This window comes from Stenella coeruleoalba (genome assembly GCF_951394435.1).
Source record: "Stenella coeruleoalba genome assembly, chromosome: X".
In the NCBI taxonomy this organism is placed as follows: domain Eukaryota; kingdom Metazoa; phylum Chordata; class Mammalia; order Artiodactyla; family Delphinidae; genus Stenella; species Stenella coeruleoalba.
Window position 1 is genome coordinate 27,523,199 of NC_137152.1, and position 19,577 is coordinate 27,542,775.

Below are 19,577 nucleotides of genomic sequence, written 5' to 3' on the forward strand. Positions count from 1 at the left end.
CTGGGTAATTAGGAGAGCCTCTCTGGGCACACAACAAAGAGAGATTTTGCTGTTTGTTGATGCACTTAGAATCTTCAATGGTAAGGTGGTAATTTCACTCTGTGAATCACAGCCTTGGACTGCCACTGCATGTGGTAAAGGCAGCCTTGATTTCATTTACAGAAAAATAAACAATGTTCCTCTTCTCTCCAAAGAAGCTCCAAAATTTTCCATTCTTTATATCTTGGAAGCCATAAAACTTGTGTCAGCAAATTTAATATCACACACTTTCTGAGGAAACACACACACACACAGATAAATTAGATTTCTCTCTCTAAGAAAAAGGCACCACTGGGCTCCCTGGCTGCCCACTTCAGCTCCTGGAATGCTCATCTTGCTCTAGAGATAGGTTCACAGAAGGATGCTAATAATGATCATAGGAAAAGTAAAATACTGTTTAAAATAAATGTGAAAAGTTGCAGGACTAAATTCAAAGAACAGTGAAGATCACAGGATCACATTTACAGAATTATGCGAGTATTACTAGTATGACTAGGAACTCATGTCTTCAATTATGATATGTTAGATCCGGATATCACTTTTGAAACCTGAAGAGAGTTCACTGAACCTTGGAACTCTGGCTCTTACTTCATTTCCTTTATATAGAAAAAATGTACATTGCTACAAATGAAAGGGCAATTGAATGATAGAGCTTATCACAAGAGATGATACTTTTCTTTCTAAAACTATAAAAGTATGTGCAAACTGTAGAAGTATGTGTGAGCAAGATGCACAGAGAAGGCATTTCTTGGAACTTGGGGGCATGATGTTACTTAGTGGAATTATGCATGGCACAGGTTTGAACAACAGCAATTCAAATTGATACAGAAAAAGAGAAGTGAAATACAGTAGCTGAATTTTGTAGGATGGAGACAGAATACATGGATTCTATGGATTTAGAATTCTATAATCAGCATGTTGCTTCTGATAGCTGTAAGAGAACAACCTTGCATGGAGCTGGATTGGATGAAGAATCTGATACCTCCTGTCAGACAAGGCAATCCAGTATCAGGGCAATGCAAGGAGAAAATCCTGAAGATAATACCTTAGTCCTCTCCACATCCCAGAAAGAAGTGGTGGTTAGTTGCCACTCCAGCCACAACAGAGTTAGACTTGCATTAACTTGCAATTTGTCGCATATATATAAATGCCTGCATTAAGTATGTGTCAACAATATATAGATTCTTCCTTGGCTTGTCTGTTGTGGTGATCGCTCAATAAATATTTGTTAACTGTCACATTTTTTCTTGTTGCTTAACCAACAGTAGTATGCAGAGGACACAAAAAACTTCCGATCATAATATTCAGTATTTACAATAAAAATAGGAACATTTTAAAATACTGAAAAGCAGAAACACAGCTATTTAAAAAAATAAAAATATAAAAGGATTCAACTCTCCATCTTCGCAAATTTTAAACAGGGTAATTCAGTGCAGTATACGGGCATTGTTAGAATCTAAGTGAGCCAATTAATCTTCTAATGAATTTGAAACTTAATTGTTGTTAGAAAGTGATGTACTTACTACTTTTGGGGTGTTTTAAAACTGTGGCTCATAAACCTTTTTTATGTAAAAACATTAAAGAGTATTTTAGGCACTTACCCGAAAGGAAAGAGATTTTGTTATTAGGGTATGGGAAGGCTGTTTCTCTCACTTTTGAAAATTAAACTTAAGTAATCATATTGAAGTTTAATTTCTATTTTATTATAAAAATATGTCATATAAAAATATGGCAGTTCATTAGAGCGGCCATAACGAAGTACCATAGACTGGGTGGCGTAAACAACAAAAATTTCATTTCTTACAGTTCTGGAAGCTAAAAGTCCAAAACCAAGGAGTGAGTTGGCAGATTTGGTTTCTTCTAAGGCCTCTCTCCTTGATTTATAAATGGCTGCCTTCTCTTTGTGTCCTTACATGGTCTTTCCTCTGTGTGTGTGCACAGGTGGTGTTTCTCTGTGTGCGCAAATTTCCTCTTCTTTTAAGGCCACCAATCAGATTGGATTAGGACCCACCCTAATGGCCTCATTTTACCTTCAGGGCCTAGCTCAAAATATAATCACATCCTGAGGTATTGAGTGTTAAGGCCTCAACATATGAATTTTCAAAGAGGGAGGCACAATTCGGCCCATAAGAGTAGTCATGCTCACTGAAAATAATTCAAAATAGACAGAAAGTTATATTCTTCCCTGACCCACTTACCAGAGGTAAGGTGGTTAATATATTCCTAAATATTTGTGTAAGAGATTAACAAGCTGTTCACTAAGCCTATTCTTTCTTCTTCTGGGGCAAAAAGCTAGACTATATTTCCCAGTCTTCCTTACAGTTAGATGTGGCCATATAACTGCATTTTGGAAATGTGATCCTAAGTGCTGTGCTACATGTTTAGGCCAGATCCATAAAAATTCCCACGTGTGTACTTTCATGTCATTCCCCTTGCATTTGATAAAAAATCACAATGTTGAAGATGGCAGAGTCATACTTTAAAGGACCCTAAATCACTGCTTAGAAGACCGACGCTCACTCAGAATAGAAAAACACATTTTGAATTCCACATGAGCAACAAATTAACCTCAGTTGCCTTAAGGCACTGAGATTTGGGGACTTATCTGTTACGACAGCTAGCATTATCTTAACTAAAACTATAGATACATTCTAATTTACACACATGTATGCATCTGTGCCCCATCATGCTATACACTCGTTTCTAAAACTTGCTTTTTAAAGAAAATATAACATAAGTAACTTTCTATATAGTTACATAAGAATGTCTCTTTTTTTAAAATGTAGTAAAATGCATAAAATAAGATTTATTATTTTTAACCATTTGAAAGTGTACAATTCAGTAACATTTAGTATGTTCACAGTGTGTTTAATCATCACCACTATCTTGTTCCAGAAAATATTTATCACTCCAAAAGGAAATACTGTCCCCGCTAAGCAGTCACTCCCCATTATCCCTTCCCCCGCAGCCCCTGACAACCACCAACATGCTTTCTGTCTCTATTGGTTTTCTTAAAATTTATTGATGAATTTAATCACAAAATACATGGTCTTTTGTGTCTGGATTCTTTCACTTAACAAAATGTTTTCAAGGTCCATTAATGTTATATCATCTATTGGTATTTCATTCCTTTTTTATAGCTGATTAATATTCTATTGTATGAATATATCATAATTTGTTTATCCATTCATCTATTGATGGTCATCTGGGCTGTTTCCACCTTTTGGCTCTTGCAAAAAATGCTGCTATGAACATTCATGTACAAGTTTTTGTTTGAACATCTGTTAACATCTGTTTTTAATTTTGGAAGTATATACCTATGAATGTTAAATCATACAATAATTCTATGTTAAACTTATTGAACAATGACCAAACTGCTTTATTTTTTTTTTTTTATTAATTTATTTTTTTGGTCATGCTACACAGCATGCAGGATCTTAGTTCCCAGATCAGGGATTGAACCCGTTCCCCCTGCAGTGGAAGCGCAGAGTCTTAACCATTGGACCGCCAGGGAACGGCGGTTTTGTTTTGTTTTGTTTTTGGCCACGTGGCTTGTGGGATCTCAGTTCCCCAAACCTGGGCCTCAGCAGTGAAAGCCTGGAATCCTAACCACTAGGCCACCAGGAAACTCCCTACAACCAAACTGTTTTATATAGAATCTGAACCGTTTTACACAGAAGCTGAACCATTTTATATCCTTATATTCAGTGTATGAGGGTTAAAATTTCTCCACATACTCACCAACACTTGTTATTATCCTTTTTAAAAAGTGATAGCCATCTTAGTGGGTATGAAATAGTATCTCATTGTGATTTTGATTTGTAGTTCCTTAATGACTAATGATGTTGAGCATCTTTTAGTGTGCTTGTTGGTCATTTTCATATCTTCTTTGGAGAAATATTTTCAATCTTTGTCTATTTTATAATTGCATTATTTGTCTTTTTGTTGTGGAGTTGTAGAAGTTCTTTCTATGTTCTCTGCTAGATTCCTATCAAGTATATGATTTGCAAACATTTTTGTTTTCTGGGTTATCTTTTCACTTTCTTAATAGTGTTCTGTGATACACAATTTTTAAAAAAAAATTTGATGAACTTATTTTTTTTCTTCTGTTGCTTGTTTTTGTTTGTTTGTTTGTTTGGTGTTATATGTAAGAAATCATTGCCAGATCAAAGGTCATGAAGATTTACCCTTATGTTTTCTTCTAGGAGCTTTATGGTTAGCCCTTATATTTAAGTATTTGATCTATTTTGATTTAATTTTTACATATGATATGAGGTACTGGTCCAACTTCATTCTTTCACATGTGGATATCCACCTGCCCCACCACTATTCACTGAAGAGACTGTTCTTTCTGCATTGAATGGTCTTGCTAAAAATCAATTTATCATAGATATATGGGTTTATTTCTGAACTCTCAGTTCTATTCCACTGATCTGTATGTGTATCCTTAAGTCAGTACTATACTTCTTTGATTATTGTAGCTTTGTAGTAAGTTTGAAGACAGGAAGTGTGAGTCTTTCTGTGTTCTTTGTTCTTTGTTTTTTTTTTTTTTTCTGTTTGTAGTCTCTAAAATTTCATTTGAATTTTAGGATCAGCTTTTCTATTTTAAAAAAAGGCAGTTGGGATTTTGACAGAGATTACATTGAATCGGTTGAATTTTGAACAGATTACATTGAATTTGTTGTCATTTTGGTAACCAACAATGGATAAGGAGAACCTGTTTGGGGACAGAAGAGCATAAGAAAAGACACGCAAGAAAGACTTACAGTCAATTTGGTTCTGGCATTGGGCAAATAAATGATAACATGGAAGCTAAGCTGCAAAAAAGACTGTGTACCATATAAGGCCTTTATGTACAGAAATAAAGAATCGGGACTCAATTTTGGAAGTAAGTAGGCAACTATTCATAGCTTTTGATCAGAGGAATGAAACAATCAGAGCTGTAATTTCAGCACGTTAACTCAACAGTATTGTAAAGAAATGAAAGGCTAGGCTCATCATTAACACTTGGAGAGCATAAGAGTGATAGAATAAGGGAGAAATTATAAAGTTCTGAACCAAGGTTCTAATGAAGGGAATGGCAAAGAAGGGATCATTTGAGACACAGAGGTAGAATTTCTAATATTTGGCATCTGATTAGATGGTGGTAAGGGTTGTGTGTAACAAATTACTCCAAAAACTTAGTGGCATAAAACAAAAATATATATTATCTCTTACAATTCCTGTGGATCAGGAATTTGAGAGTGATTTAGCTGGGGGGAAGGGTTCTGGCTTGGGGTATCTCAGAGGTTATGGGCAGATGTTGGCAAAGGCTGCAGTTATCTGAAGGCTCGACCAGGGCTGGACCATCCGCTCCCAAGGTGACTCATTCATATGGGTAACAAGGTAGTGCTGGCTGTTTGCAGGAGGATTCAGTTGCTCCCCACAAAGGCTTCTGCATAAGCCAGCTTGTATGTCTTCACATTGTGGTGACTGGCGTTCCCCAGAGTGAGTAACTGAAGAGTCTAAGGCAGAAGCTGTAACATCTTTTATAATCTAGCTTCAGAAGTCTCACACTGCCACTTTTACAACATCCTATTAGTCACATAGGTTAGCCATAAATCAAAATGAGAGGGGAGTATATACGGGTACAGATACCAGGAGGAGAGAATGGTTGGGGGACATCTTGGTGACTGGTTGCCAAAGTGTGGTTTTGTTTGATACTTTATATCCCAAGATCCTAGTGCATGACCAATGTGAAAAATGAAAGATGGCTTTGAGCTTTTGAGCTTGTAAAATTGAGAGAATTATAGCTCCATGCTTTATAGAAATAGAGATGAAGAACCTTGTTTGAAAGGGAAGATTATAAGTTTGATTTCTTTTTATACGTTTTCCTTGAGGAGAGAGATACATAAAAGAATGTATTTATTTTTTTAATCCCTCAAATCTCAAATGCTAATTGAAAGAGACAAAGTTCAACACATACTCTTCTATATTCAGTTCCTTCCAAGTGCATGAATTCTGTTGTGAATAAGAAGTGGCATGAACCATGGATTCATTTTAGATGGAACTTTTTGCTTTTTGGCAGATGCTATAATATTGAAGGAACTTGAAAAATTTTTTTAGGAGAGCTTCTTAAGAAGTGCAGTGCTCATGGAGATGTGATGAGGGATTTTCAAAGGGGCAAAATAGAGATGATTTTGCTTTCTGTGCTATATGAAAGTTAACAAATTCGAAGAAAAATCATAATAGACTTTTACTTTTTAGAGATGCATTTTTCTTTGTCATAAACCCAAATCCCTAATCTCTGCTGTCATTTTATGATGATAACAGGTAATATGACTGCATGTATCTACTCTAGTCACACAGAACCAGACATTGAATAACACACAGCCTCAGGGCTGTCTCCTGGCTTGCTTAACCTTGATGGGTGCTATTCTTAAACTCTGGATGTAAGGCTTCATTATTCCTCTAATTACTTATTAGAATTGCAAATACTACCCAGAGACTTTAAAATGTAAATATGAGTGTTTATATGAGTGAGAATCTAATAGTTTGCTTGCATGTATGTATATCTCATTCCATTGAAAAGCATCATGGCTTTGTGTTGTTACAGCAAGTATATAATCTGTTCATTGATATATAGTTTTTGAGAACTGCAAGATAATTTGCTCTAAACATCCCACCATCAACAGTGAAAGAAAACTGCCTTAGAGGCTAACTTGCTACCACTCTCTGCCCTGGACTAAGTGACATAAATGATTTATTATACTGTAATGCCTATTTGTCTGTAAGGGGTGTTCCTTTAATGCATACTAAAACTAACTGCAGCTTTTATAACCTAACCAAAGTATTGTCTAGTTTCCTCTTATTGCTGTAATTTGAATAGAAAAATATCTCTTGGAACATCCATTTTAGCACAGGACTGATTTCACGTATTCCTTCTGAAGATTATAGCATCAATGTACACTACCTGCCCAATCTGTCACTGGCTACTACGGGGGAAATTTTAGGTGACACTAATGAATCTTGCAAGTGCAGGGGAGTTGAACAGGCATACAGCCAAGTGGCGAAGCATCTTGGAAATAGTTAATGCAGGAGCTATTCTGTCTGAGAGGAAAAGACATAAAAGCTGCTACTAACATTAAAGATAGGGCTTTTGTTTTTCTTTTCTGTTGTTGTTCTCTATTTTCCTTTGTTTGCAGTGCTTCCATTCCACTGCATTTAACTAATTTAACAAGTATTATATAATTTTAAGGAGAATAAGGTACACATTTAACAGTACTAATTTGGGGACCATAAATTGAGAAAAAATGACTGCTATAAGCCTACAGTGTTATTAATGATAAGAAGCAGCCCAAGGTATGTATTTCCCAGGAGAAACTTGAAGATCTTCCAAGAGGAACTGGAAGACTGAGAATGAAGTGGTTCGGATAATATTCAATTCTGATGTACTTCTCAAATACAAGTCAAGTTACTCTGAGGGTTCATCTGAGGCTCTTGTCCACTTTAAAATCTCCCTAAAAATGACAACCAGGTGGATTTGGTCACTGGATTTATGAATAAAATCTGCATGTGAAAGCTTTTAAGTTTAATTAGGTCCCACTTGTTTATTTTTGCTTTTATTTCCTTTGCTTTAGGAGACAGATCCAAAACTATTGCTGTGATTTATGTCCAAGAGTGTTCTGCCTTTGTTTTTCTCTAGGAGTTTTACAGTATCCGGTCTTACATTTAGGTCTTTAATCCATTTAGAGTTTATTTTTTTATATTGTGTTAGAGAATGTTCTAATTCCATTTTTTTACATGTAACTATCCAGTTTTTCCAGCACCACTTATTGAAGACACTGTTTTTTCTCCATTGTATATTCTTGCCTCCTTTGTCATAGATTAATTGACCATGAGTATATGCATTTATTTCTGGGCTCTCTATCCTGTTCCACTGATCTATGTATCTGTTTTTGTGCAAGTACCATACTGTTTTGATTACTGTAGCTTTCTAGTATAGTCTGAAGTCAGGGAGCATGATCCCTGCAGCTCCATTCTTCTTTCTCAATATTGTTTTGGCTATTCGGGGTCTTCTGTGTTTCCATACAAATTTTAAAATTATTTGTTCTAGTTCTATGAAAAATGCCATGGATATTTTGATAGGGATTGCACTGAATCTGTAGATTGCCTTGGGTAGTATGGTCATCTTAACCCTATTAATTCTTCCAATCCAAGAACATGGTATATCTTTCCATCTGTTTGTGTCACCTTCAGTTTCTTTCATCAGCTCATAATTTTTCAAATACAGGTCTTTTGCCTACTTTGGTAGGTTTATTCCTACATTTTGTTTTTGTTTTTGATGTGATAGTTAATGGGACTGTTTCCTTAATTTCTCTTTCTGATAGTTCATTGCTAGTGTACAGAAATGCAACAGATCTTTGTACATTAATTTTGTATCCTGCAACTTTACCAAATTCATTGATGAGCTCTAGTTTTCTAGTGGCATCTTTAGGATTTTCTATGTATAGTATGATGTCACCTGCAAATAGTGACAGTATTACTTCTTCTTTTCCAATCTGGATTCCTTTTATTTCTTTTTATTCTCTGATTACTGTGGCTAGGACTTCCAAAACTATGTTGAATAAACGTGGCAAGACTGGACATCCATGTCATGTTCCTGATCTTAGAGGAAATGCTTTCAGCATTCCAGCATGATGTGAGCTGTGGGTTTGCCACATATGCCTTAAAAGCTTTTGCACAGGGGACTTCCCTGGTGGCCAGTGGATAAGACTCCATGCTCCCAATCCAGGGGGCCTGGGTTCAATCCCTGGTCAGGGAACTAGATCCCACATACATGCTGCAACTAAGAGTTTCACAAGCCGCAACTAAGGAGCCTGCATGCTGCAACTAAGGAGCTGGCGAGCCACAACTAAGGAGCCCGCCTGCCGCAACTAAGACCCGGGGCAACGAAATAAATAAATAAATATTTTTAAAAAAAAAGCTTCTGCACAGCAAAGGAAACCATTGACAAAAATGAACACAACCTACTGAATGGGAAAAGATATTTGCAAATTATATGACTGATAAGGGTTTAATATCCAACATACATAAACAGCTTATACAACTCAACTTCAAAAAACAAACAACCCAATTAAAGAATGGGCAGAAGAACTGAATAGCAATTTTTCCAGAGAGGACACGCAGATGGCCCACAGACACAAGATGCTCAACATTACTAATCATCAAGGAAATGCAAATCAAAACCACAATGAGGTATCACCTCACACCTCTCAGAATGGCTATCAACACAAAGAACACAAATAAGGAATGTTGGCGAGGATATGGAGAAAAGGGAACCCTAGTACACTGTTGCTGAGAATGTAAACTGGTGCAGCCACTGTGGAAAACAGTGTGGAGGTTTCTCAAAAAACTAAAAATAGAACTACCATATGACCCAGCAATTCCACTCCTGGGTATATATCCAAAAGAAACAAAAACACTAATTCGAAAAGATACATACACCCCAATATTCATAGATAGCATCACTATTTACAATAGCTAAGATATGGAAGCAACCCAAGTGCCCATCAAAAGATGAATAAAGAAAAAGTGGTATATATATATACAATGGAATACTATTCATCCATAAAAAAGAATGAAATTTTACCATTTGCAGCAACATGATGGACTTGGAGGGTGTTATGCTAAGTGAAATAAGTTAGAGTGATAAAGACAAATACTGTGTGATATCACTTATATGTGAAATCTAGAAAACACAACAAACTAGTGAATAAAACAAAAAAAGAAGCAGACTTGTAGAGAACAAACTAGTAGTTACCAGTGGGGAGAAGGAAGGGGGGGAGGGACAATATAGGGGTAGGAGGGAAGAAAGGGTTATTATGGGATTATATGAAATCATGTATGTGAAACTTTTGAAAACTGTAAAGCAGTATAAGAGTTAAAGAACTTTTCATTCAATTAAAAATTTTTTTAAAATCTGTAGGTGGTTCAGAGAGGGAAAATGACCCAGCAGGTACTTTCCCTGGACACTTCAGATGATGTTTTGCATGACTCGCTCTGTGGGACTGGAGACGACCTGAAATCCTATCTGCCCTCTTTGTGGGGAGATGGGAAAGGAATTCCAACACTGCTACTGTCGAACCAGAAACTTCACAAAATGATTCTTGGTTTTCCTACTGTGTAAATTACTGTAACCTCAACCTCCAAGTCTGAATCATTTCTGTCAATTTAGTGTCCGAGTTTTGATATAAATATGAAAGAAACTTCAAAATAGAATTGTAAATTTTTACCTCTAGAAGCATTTTTCTGGAATACTATTGAGATACTTTGGACTGACTGACACAATTTACACTGGGAGTTGATGAAAGGGAGCTCTGTCCTGTGACTGATAATACCAACTCTTCACTGATGAGAAATGCATGATGCTTTGAGAGATTTTTTCCTCTCCTGTTCTGTTTCACCTTCTTTGGTCCAGTCCTCCTGTGATCAGTGATGCTGACTATAGAATGGCTGATTGGGGTGAATGGCACAGTCTGTGCCAATGGAGATGAAACAAATTAACTGATTCTTTTGGGGATGGAATGGGTGGCATTTTACTTATTAGTGGACGGAGCAAGCCAATCAGACAGTGCCACAGAAATGAGTGTGTAAAGTCCACTTTATTAATGTCCTAACATGGGAGCAAATCAGATGAAATGGAGGGGGAGAGAATTTCAGAAATAAAGCATTAACATCACCACCATCCATCTCCAAAAGTCTTGTAATCTTGCAAAATTGAAACCCTGTACCCATTAAACAGTAACTTCCCATAACCCCTCCTCCCAGTCCCTGGCAACCACCATTGTACTTTCTATTTTTCTTTTCATCTCCTCTTTTCCCCTCAAGCCCCAGCCTCAGTCTCTGGTAATCACCACTCTACTCTCTGTTGTTATGAGTTCAGCTTTTTAAAAAAAAAAGATTCCACGTATAAGTGATATCATACAGTATTTGTCATCTTTCTCTGTCTGGCTTATTTCACTTTGCATAATGTCCCCCAGGTTTATCCATGTTGTCACAAATGGCAGGATTTCCTTCTTTTTTATGGCTGAATAATATTCTGTTGTATACATACAACACATTTTCTTTATCCATTCATCTGTTGATGGACGTTTAAGCTGTTCCCATATCTTGGCTATTGTGAATAATGCCACAAGGACCATGGGAATGTAGATATCTCTTCAAGATAGTGATTTTATTTCCTTTGGATATATACTCAGAAGTGGGATTGCTGGATCATATAGTTCTATTTTAGTTTTTTTAGGAACCAACATACTGTTCTCCATAGTGACTGCACCAATTTATATTCCCACAACCAGTGCACAAGGGTTCCCTTTTCTCCATATCCTCACTAACACTTGTTATCTCTTATCCTTTTTAGTGATAATTATCCTAAAGATATAAGTTGATATCTCATTGTGGTTTTGATTTGCATTTCCCTGATGATTAATGAAGCTGAGCACCTTTTAATATACTTGTTGGTCATTTGTATGTTTTTGGAAAAATGTTTATTCAGGTCCTTTGCCCATGTTTTAATTGGGTTATTGGGGTTTTTTTCTTTTTTTTTTTTTTTTTGCTGTTGAGTTGTAAGTGTTCCTTATACATTTTAGATATCAACCCCTTGTCAGATACATGATTTGCAAATATTCTCTCCCAATCTGTAGGCTGCCTTTTTATTTTGTTTATTGCATCCTTTGCTGAGCAGAAATTTTTTAGTTATGACACAGTCCCTCTTGTTTATTGTTGTATTTGTTGCCTGTGCTTTTGGTGTCAGATCCCCAAAACCATTCCATGACCAATGTCAAGGAGCTTTCCTCCTATATTTTCTTCTAGGAGTTTTACAATTTCAATTCCATCAGGATTGTGTGTATGCTTGGCTCTACCATATCTGAGCTTCTTTATGACCCTTTAAGGTTAAGTTCATCTAAATTAGAAAGAGTTTTAGGAATCCCTCTGTAGATGTCACCAATTCAACCTTATCAGTAATAAAACTATACTTTGATTAATCTCCTTTTGATTTTTTTGCCTGTCTCTTAACTAGTTTCTAATTTGGGTGCAGGGAACAAGAATGCTATTCATCAGCCACCTAGTATCTCAACATCTTGGGTCTTTGACTAGAAATCTTGACCTGATATTTGGGGGAGAAAAAAAATCAGGCTTCTGGTACAGCCTGGGTGAGAGGCATCAGGTTTCAATGCATGTATGTCATGTGAGGCTTTGACCTTAGTGGGTTGCAGCAGTTTATTTTGCAGTAGGTTTTAAACTGGATCAGGCAGGACAGGCCCCAGTAAGCATAAAAAATAGGGAATTCTGGCTGCCCTTTTCCTGACCCACACTGACTTAGCTTTTAACCAAGCAGGGTCTGCTGACACAAGGATTAAATGAACAAAGGAGAAGGACTTTTATTCCTAAAGGCCTATATCAAAACACACTGAGCTTTCAAGTGTTTGAGCTTTCCAAGTATTTGTGCGTTGGGTAAAATGGGAAAAAAATAAAACTTTTGCTGTTTTCTCAGGCAAATATACATGTTGATTTTTTTGAGATATAATTGACATAACATTGGGTAAATTTAAGGTGCACTACGTGTTAATTAGATACACATACACTGCAATATGATTACCACCTTAATGTTAGCTAACACATCCATCCCGTCACATGATTATCCTTTCTTTTCTGTGGTGAGAACATTTAAGATCTAGTCTCTTAGAAAATTTCACATATATAATACCGTCTTGTTAAATATAACCACAATGCTGTGCATTAGATCCCAGAACTTATTCATCCTTTAACTGAAAATGTGTTAGACCAACATCTACCAATTTCTCCCATCCCACCCCACCCCCCAGCCCCTGGTAACTACCATTCTACTTTCTGTTTCTACAAGTTCAGCTTTTTAAGGTTCTACTTATAAGTGATATCATAATCTCACTTCTGGGTATCTATCCAAAGAAAATGAAAACAGGATGTCAAAAAGATATCTATACTCCCATGTTTATTGCAGTATTATTTACAATAGCCAAGATATGGAGATAACCTAAGTGTCTGTCAACTGATGAATGGATAAAGAAGATGTGATACATACACACACACACACACACATACACACACACACACACACACACACACATATAATACTCAGGCATGAGAAAGAAGGAAATATTGAATTTTTAAACTTGCAATAGCAGAAAGAATCACACTGGAGAGAGGCGAACAGTGTGTATATTTTGTGTCAGGCATAAATAAGTAATGCTAGTTCAGAGGCCTCAAGTTCAGTTCCTCTTAATATTATTTTGAACTATATTGAGGGCTAAGGGGAAAAAAAACTGGATAGTCCAATCTTTTGGAGTTAAGTGGCATTTCCATATGCTCAAGTCTAAGACATTACCACGTCCTCTCAACTGGAACCGTGATTAATACATTTGGTCCAAGGTTTTAGTGCTTGTAGACCCAGACTGTCTTTTCACATAGAAAAGGAGGGCAGATTTTGTTAATGAAAAACTAGAAAGAAATAGATATTTAAAATATGGACAACATGCTACTTTTTGTTGTTAACGTAAAGAAACACCTGAATGAAATTGAAGTACCAAAAGTTTAGAGGACAAAAATATCTGTTCCTCCAATACTGTCTTAGAGAATCAAATTTATTCAAGAAATCAAGGAAGATCCAGGATAGTTTGACATCTATACTTCAGACTTACTATCTGCATATGAGCAGTAGAAAAATAAAAGAAAAATAAAGGAATAAGGACAGATTAAGCTGATATAGAAAGATTTACTTTAAGAACTTAGAACCAGGTGAGGCAGATATAAAAGATAAAAGAAAATGCTTTCATTTCTAATTGCCCTTTAAGGCAGTGGGCCTTAATGATAAAATAGAAGGCACGAGTACACAGTTTCACTAAATGAGCAAAAGTTAAAAACAAGATTTGGCCAACACCATAAAATGAACCTCTGGGATATAAGAATAAATTGGAAGTGTTGTTTTAAAACTACTACTTATTATAAAATTATAATTAAAATTTGGTAGTCATTTTTAAGCATAGCAAACTTCAGGGCTGCTCCAGTAATCACTCTATTGCTTAATTTGTGATGCTAACATATTCATATTCAACTAGCATTTCTAGAGGAATATGTCACACTTTCTTCTTTTTAACCCTCTTTTTATTCTTTATTATGTATAGTACATAATTTTGGAGTTTTTCTTAGGAAAAAAATGGGGTGGCAAGTTTAACATTCTGCTTTTTCTTCATCTTCATAAGATACGAAGAGTTTTGAAATGGTACTTTTACATGAACGACCCATGGCCTGATTGGAATTAAATAAATAAAACTAAAGATGTTCATAAAGCTTATTTCTTTATGAAAGCAAGTATGCAAAATAACACAATAGTCTCTACTATTACAACTGGAATTGATATTTAAATTTAAATACAATTTATTAGCTCAAATTGCATGTAGTGTCCTCCATAAAGTTTTCTAGCAAATGTTCATATTGGTAATCTATCTGCTTTTTAACTATTTGAAAATTCTTAACAACTGTTTTTGTGTGTCATTCATATCATTAAATTTACTCTTGCAAAAGTGTATATAAACGTATACATCACTGAATGACAAAATTTCAAAACATAAAACATAAGATTTTTGCTTCAAGTTATACTTATTATGAGAACCTATCATTGAAAGTAATTACTATTTAAATGTTAAAAATAAATCTGTATGATATGTCTTGTGTGTATTACTGATTATTACACTGATGAGAATGAAGTAAGTAGGTAATCACATGATCAAATACAATTCAAGAATGCCAGAGACAACAATGAAGTAGATAGACACGTTTAGCACTTCGGCCTTCCAAATTCCAGGACCAAAGCTGAAACCAAATAGCAGTTTTTAGCCAAATCCTGAGGTCTATGTGAACCCAATTGAGAGGTATCATATTACAACTACAGATACACTGTGCATAGTATAGCAATTGTGGAATAACCACTGGAAGATTGCATTCTTCTATACCATTTATTTTTGCTCAATATTATGCCTCTAAATTTCCTGTGCCCTTCACAGTATTCCACTAAATATGCAACTGGTTATCCATCCTTCAATTAATGAACACTTATGGATATGTTGGCTATTTTTTCTTTTTCTTTTCCTAGAAATGCTGCTTTGAACATTCTTGTCCATGTCTCTTTGTAAACATGTGTGTCTTTGGCGTATACACTTAGAATTGTAATTTTTGGTTTGTAAGGTTTATGCTTCTTCCATTTGTCAGGTCATATAAAACTGTTTTCTAAAAGGACAATAAAATTTACCTGCCTGTAGGAGAGACTTATAAGCATATCCAGTATCTATTTCCCAGTTTCACTTTCAGCTATGGGCTGAGTTCAGACCAATAAATAAAATGCAAGCCGAGGTGGTATGCAATTTCAAAAGAGAAAAAAGCAGTCCTCTCCTTCCCATTCTTATTTTCTTCTGGATGTAATGAAGAAAAGATGGCTGGAGGGGGAGGAATCTTAGATCATTAGGAAATAACTATCCCTTGAGGATGATGGGAACAAAATTAAATAAAAATAGAAATAGCTGGAGTCCCAGATGATAATAGAACTCTATATTAGTGATGGACTTCTAATGTTAATGTGAGAGAGAAATAAAGCACTAATTAGGTTAAGTCACTGATAGTTTAGGTTTTCTGACACTCTCAGCAGAACCAAATGGCAACTAACATGCATTCTCAGCAGCACTTTATAAGCATTCCCATTGGTCTTCATTCTTGTCAACACTTGTTATCATATTTCTCCAATTTTGAGTATTTGATGAATCTAAAATAGTCCTGAATTAGGGCTTTAATTTTGATGTCTTTATTATTCATGAAATTAAGTATACCTTCATATGTAAATAGGATATTTCTATCTATAACTGTTCTTGACTTTTGACTATTTTTTTCTAATGAATAGTTTTTGTTTTCATTGATTCTTAAGATTTTAAAAATATATAATCTAGATACTAATGTTTTGTTGGTTATATACTTTGCAACTATCCAAACTCAGTTTCTGAATTGTATTTTCATTTCTGGATGATGAACAGAACTTCTTAAGGTAAACTAGTTATATTTATTAGTCCTTCCACTATGATTCATACTTTTTATGTCTTATATACTGTGGTGTCCTAAATTACATTTTCAAATTTATCTTCCAAATATTTTAAACTGTTCTTTTTGCATTTCAGTCTTTAGTACACCTGGAATTGACTTTTTGTGTGTATGGTATGAGACAGGGATTGCATTTACTTTTGTCTCATGAATTTCTTATTATCTCAACACCATTTCTTGAACAGACATATTTGTTCCCATGAATACAGAGTAATCTTTGTCATAAATCAACTGACCCATACAGGTCAGTTTTGTGACCTTTATTCTTTAGGTCTATATATCTGTACCAATATTACATAATTTTAATTAGTAAATATTTAGAGCAAGGCTTGATTTAAGGTAAGATAAGTATCCCAATTTCTTCATAAACATTTTTCCCTTCAAGCTAATCACATTTTAGGAATCTAAAATTGTACATTCACAAGTATAAAATAATATGGAAAAAAATATGTAATTTGGTTAGAGGTTTCCCAGTTTACCTCCATATCACTTATCCCATTTTAAACTCTCAGTAACAGTGTGTGAGAGACATCGTTGACCCACTGGTTTGCCTTTCCTTTGAAAATAACTGAAAGTTTCTTAGTTACAAAACAAAACAAAAATTTTAATATCAGTTTGGAAGTGTAATAACTGGGCAATTGTATTCTTAGAGAACCAAGAGAAATAAAAACATATAGCAACAAGAATACATGTGACAGGACATTCATAACAGTTGTAATCACTTTAGCAGAATTTGGAAACAATCCACGTGTTTATCAATATTGTACCATATTTATTCAAATGCACTACTAAAAAGGTATAAGATTTGAACCTCTGATGTTCACAACAATGTACAGGAGTCTCCAAAACACAATGTTGATGAAAATAAATCAGACACAAAAGAGTATATACTATATGCTTCCTTTCACGTGAATTTCTAGATATGAAAAATAAGTGATGATGACAACAGAGTTTGCCTCTGTCTGGATTGAGAGATTTCTTAAAATACTAAAGCGGGGGAATTTCTGGAATGAAAAAAATGTTCATTATCTTAATTGGGACGGTGGTTTAAATGGGTGTATATATTTATCAAAGCTCATCAAACTGTATAGTTTTAAAAGGTTGAATGTTCTGCATGCAAATTACACAACTTAAACAATTAATATTACATAATTTATTTATTTGTAGTAGAATAAAGTAAATTTTGGGAACAGTTTCAGGGCAAGATCATGATTTTGGCTTGTTTGAGGAACAATTCTCTATAGATCTCTCTTATTTCTGCATGTCTTGTGACTGAGGTACTATACTAACAGTCCTTTCTTCCAGACTAGCTTTTCAATAAGATTTCCAATAAATTTCCTTTTGATGTCATCTAGCCCAACTAAGTTTCTGCTCCAGCTGGCTCATGACTTTCAACAGAAAAATACTTAAGGAGATGGAAAAAACTGTTACTTTGATAATGTTTTTTTTTTGTAAATCTAAATCTCAAATAGGGATAATTAACAGGTGTTAATATGCAACTTTTGGAGGGAAAAGTGATGGAGTGTGGTTCTCTAGTTCAAGGTGTGGAGTGCAAGAAGTGAAAGAAAGATATATCTGTTAATCCATGACTACTTACAATTATTACCAAAGTTATAATAAATGCAAAATCCTTTTGGAAAAATACTTAGGGATAAAAGATTACAGTTAAAAGCATTTAATAATATGCATATTGTTCTATCTTTAATATGAATATGAATCTTTATACACATTTAGTCTCTAATTCCTATTTACATGCCAATTGTATCCATTATATGTACATATTGTACACCTATTAGATGTATTTAATAATGAAAATGATGACTATGATTTATCTAGTATTTCTATGTACACACATAGATATACTGTTTTTCTTTCTTTTTTTTTTATTCAAACAGAAAGTCACAAAAATTGTAATTATCCTCATCAGTTCACTCAGTCCCATGTAATTAATTTTTTTTCATCTTGATCTTTTGTTAGCACTTTTATGAGTTCATCAGTTTTCCATTAGAGTTCTGAAAATGCTTATTCATTCAGTTCAGCAGTATAGTCAGTTACCAGAAACCTGTACTTGTCAGTCTTTTCCATGAATTCCTTGAAGATAAAACCCTTTTATAGGAAGATATTTGCAAAAGCATCAGAGTACACATAGATATACTAATGTTTTCCTTTCTTTTTTTTTAATTTATTTTTTAGCTGCATCGGGTTTTAGTTGTGGCACGCGGGATCTTCATTGAGGCATGTGGGATCTTTTTTTTCACTGCGGTGCATGGGCTCTTCATTGTGGCATGCAGGGTTTTTTTTTTCTCTCTCTCTAGTTGTGACGCTCGGGCTCCAGGGCACATGGGCTCTGTAGTTTGCAGCACACGGGTTCTCTAGTTGAGGCACACGAGCTCAGTAGTTGCAGCACATGGGGTTAGTTGCCCCACAGCATGTGGGATCTTAGTTCCCAGACCAGGGATTGGACCCCCACATCCCCTGCATTGGAAGGAGGATTCTTTACTACTAGACCATCAGGGAAGTTCCTTATACTAATGTTTTATCAACAACAACATCCTGGTAATTCTCCTCTTCATATTCGATGCAAGAGAGCCTTAGAGTTGTTAGAATCTCACAGCTATTAAGTATCAGACTCAAGGTTTTCATTGAGGTCGATTTAATTTCAAAGCCTGCAGTTTTTCCATTACTTCATACTGCTTCCCCAGCAGTAAGCACAGGAGTGTTAAAGATGGACTAATTATTATAAATAAGTTGATATAGCTTTTAACTCACTATTGACAACTGCTTCCAAATTTTCTTTTAAATTTTATATTATTTTTCACCATAGAAATACAAAACTGGTTTCCTGTATGTCAACTCTCTATCCATGCCTATCTTCAGCTTCTTCTCTTTCAAAGTGAAAATTGCATTGCTAAACAATGGCCTCCCTGGCTCAGAATCTCATCTAGTACCAATTTTGTTCAGAGACAGATGTACATTGATAAGAATTTCATCTCTGAGAGTATCTACCAAGTCCACAGATGCTCTTTACACAACTGGCTGCCTCATAGTTAGTGAAAATAGGGTACTGAATAACAATAGCCAAAGCCCTGTTACATTTTGTCCTCCAGTAAATTTATAATGATAAATCAATGGAAAGGAAGAACAGTCTGGAACGGATTAATAATAATGGGAAGATTTACCATGACTCAAACTTCAGGGCCCTTCACTTGCACAGGTCCCTTCCAGAGCTCTGTCTGGTTATGATAAATTTACAGAATTTTTCTTAAAGAGTCCCCTCATCCCAAATTATATAAGCTTTATGTGCCACAAAATCTAGACACTTTCCTGAGAAATCTGTAAGTAATGAGGATATTTCTAGCTCAAATACAAGATCAATA

At 35.1% G+C, this 19,577-nt stretch overlaps 1 protein-coding gene across 1 annotated transcript in view; it reads right to left on the minus strand.

The window, feature by feature from the left end:
* Nucleotides 1-19,577, minus strand: part of LOC307180283 (uncharacterized protein) — a 516,275-nt gene that overhangs the window by 439,052 nt on the left and 57,646 nt on the right. The gene's annotated exons all lie outside the window — the stretch shown is intronic.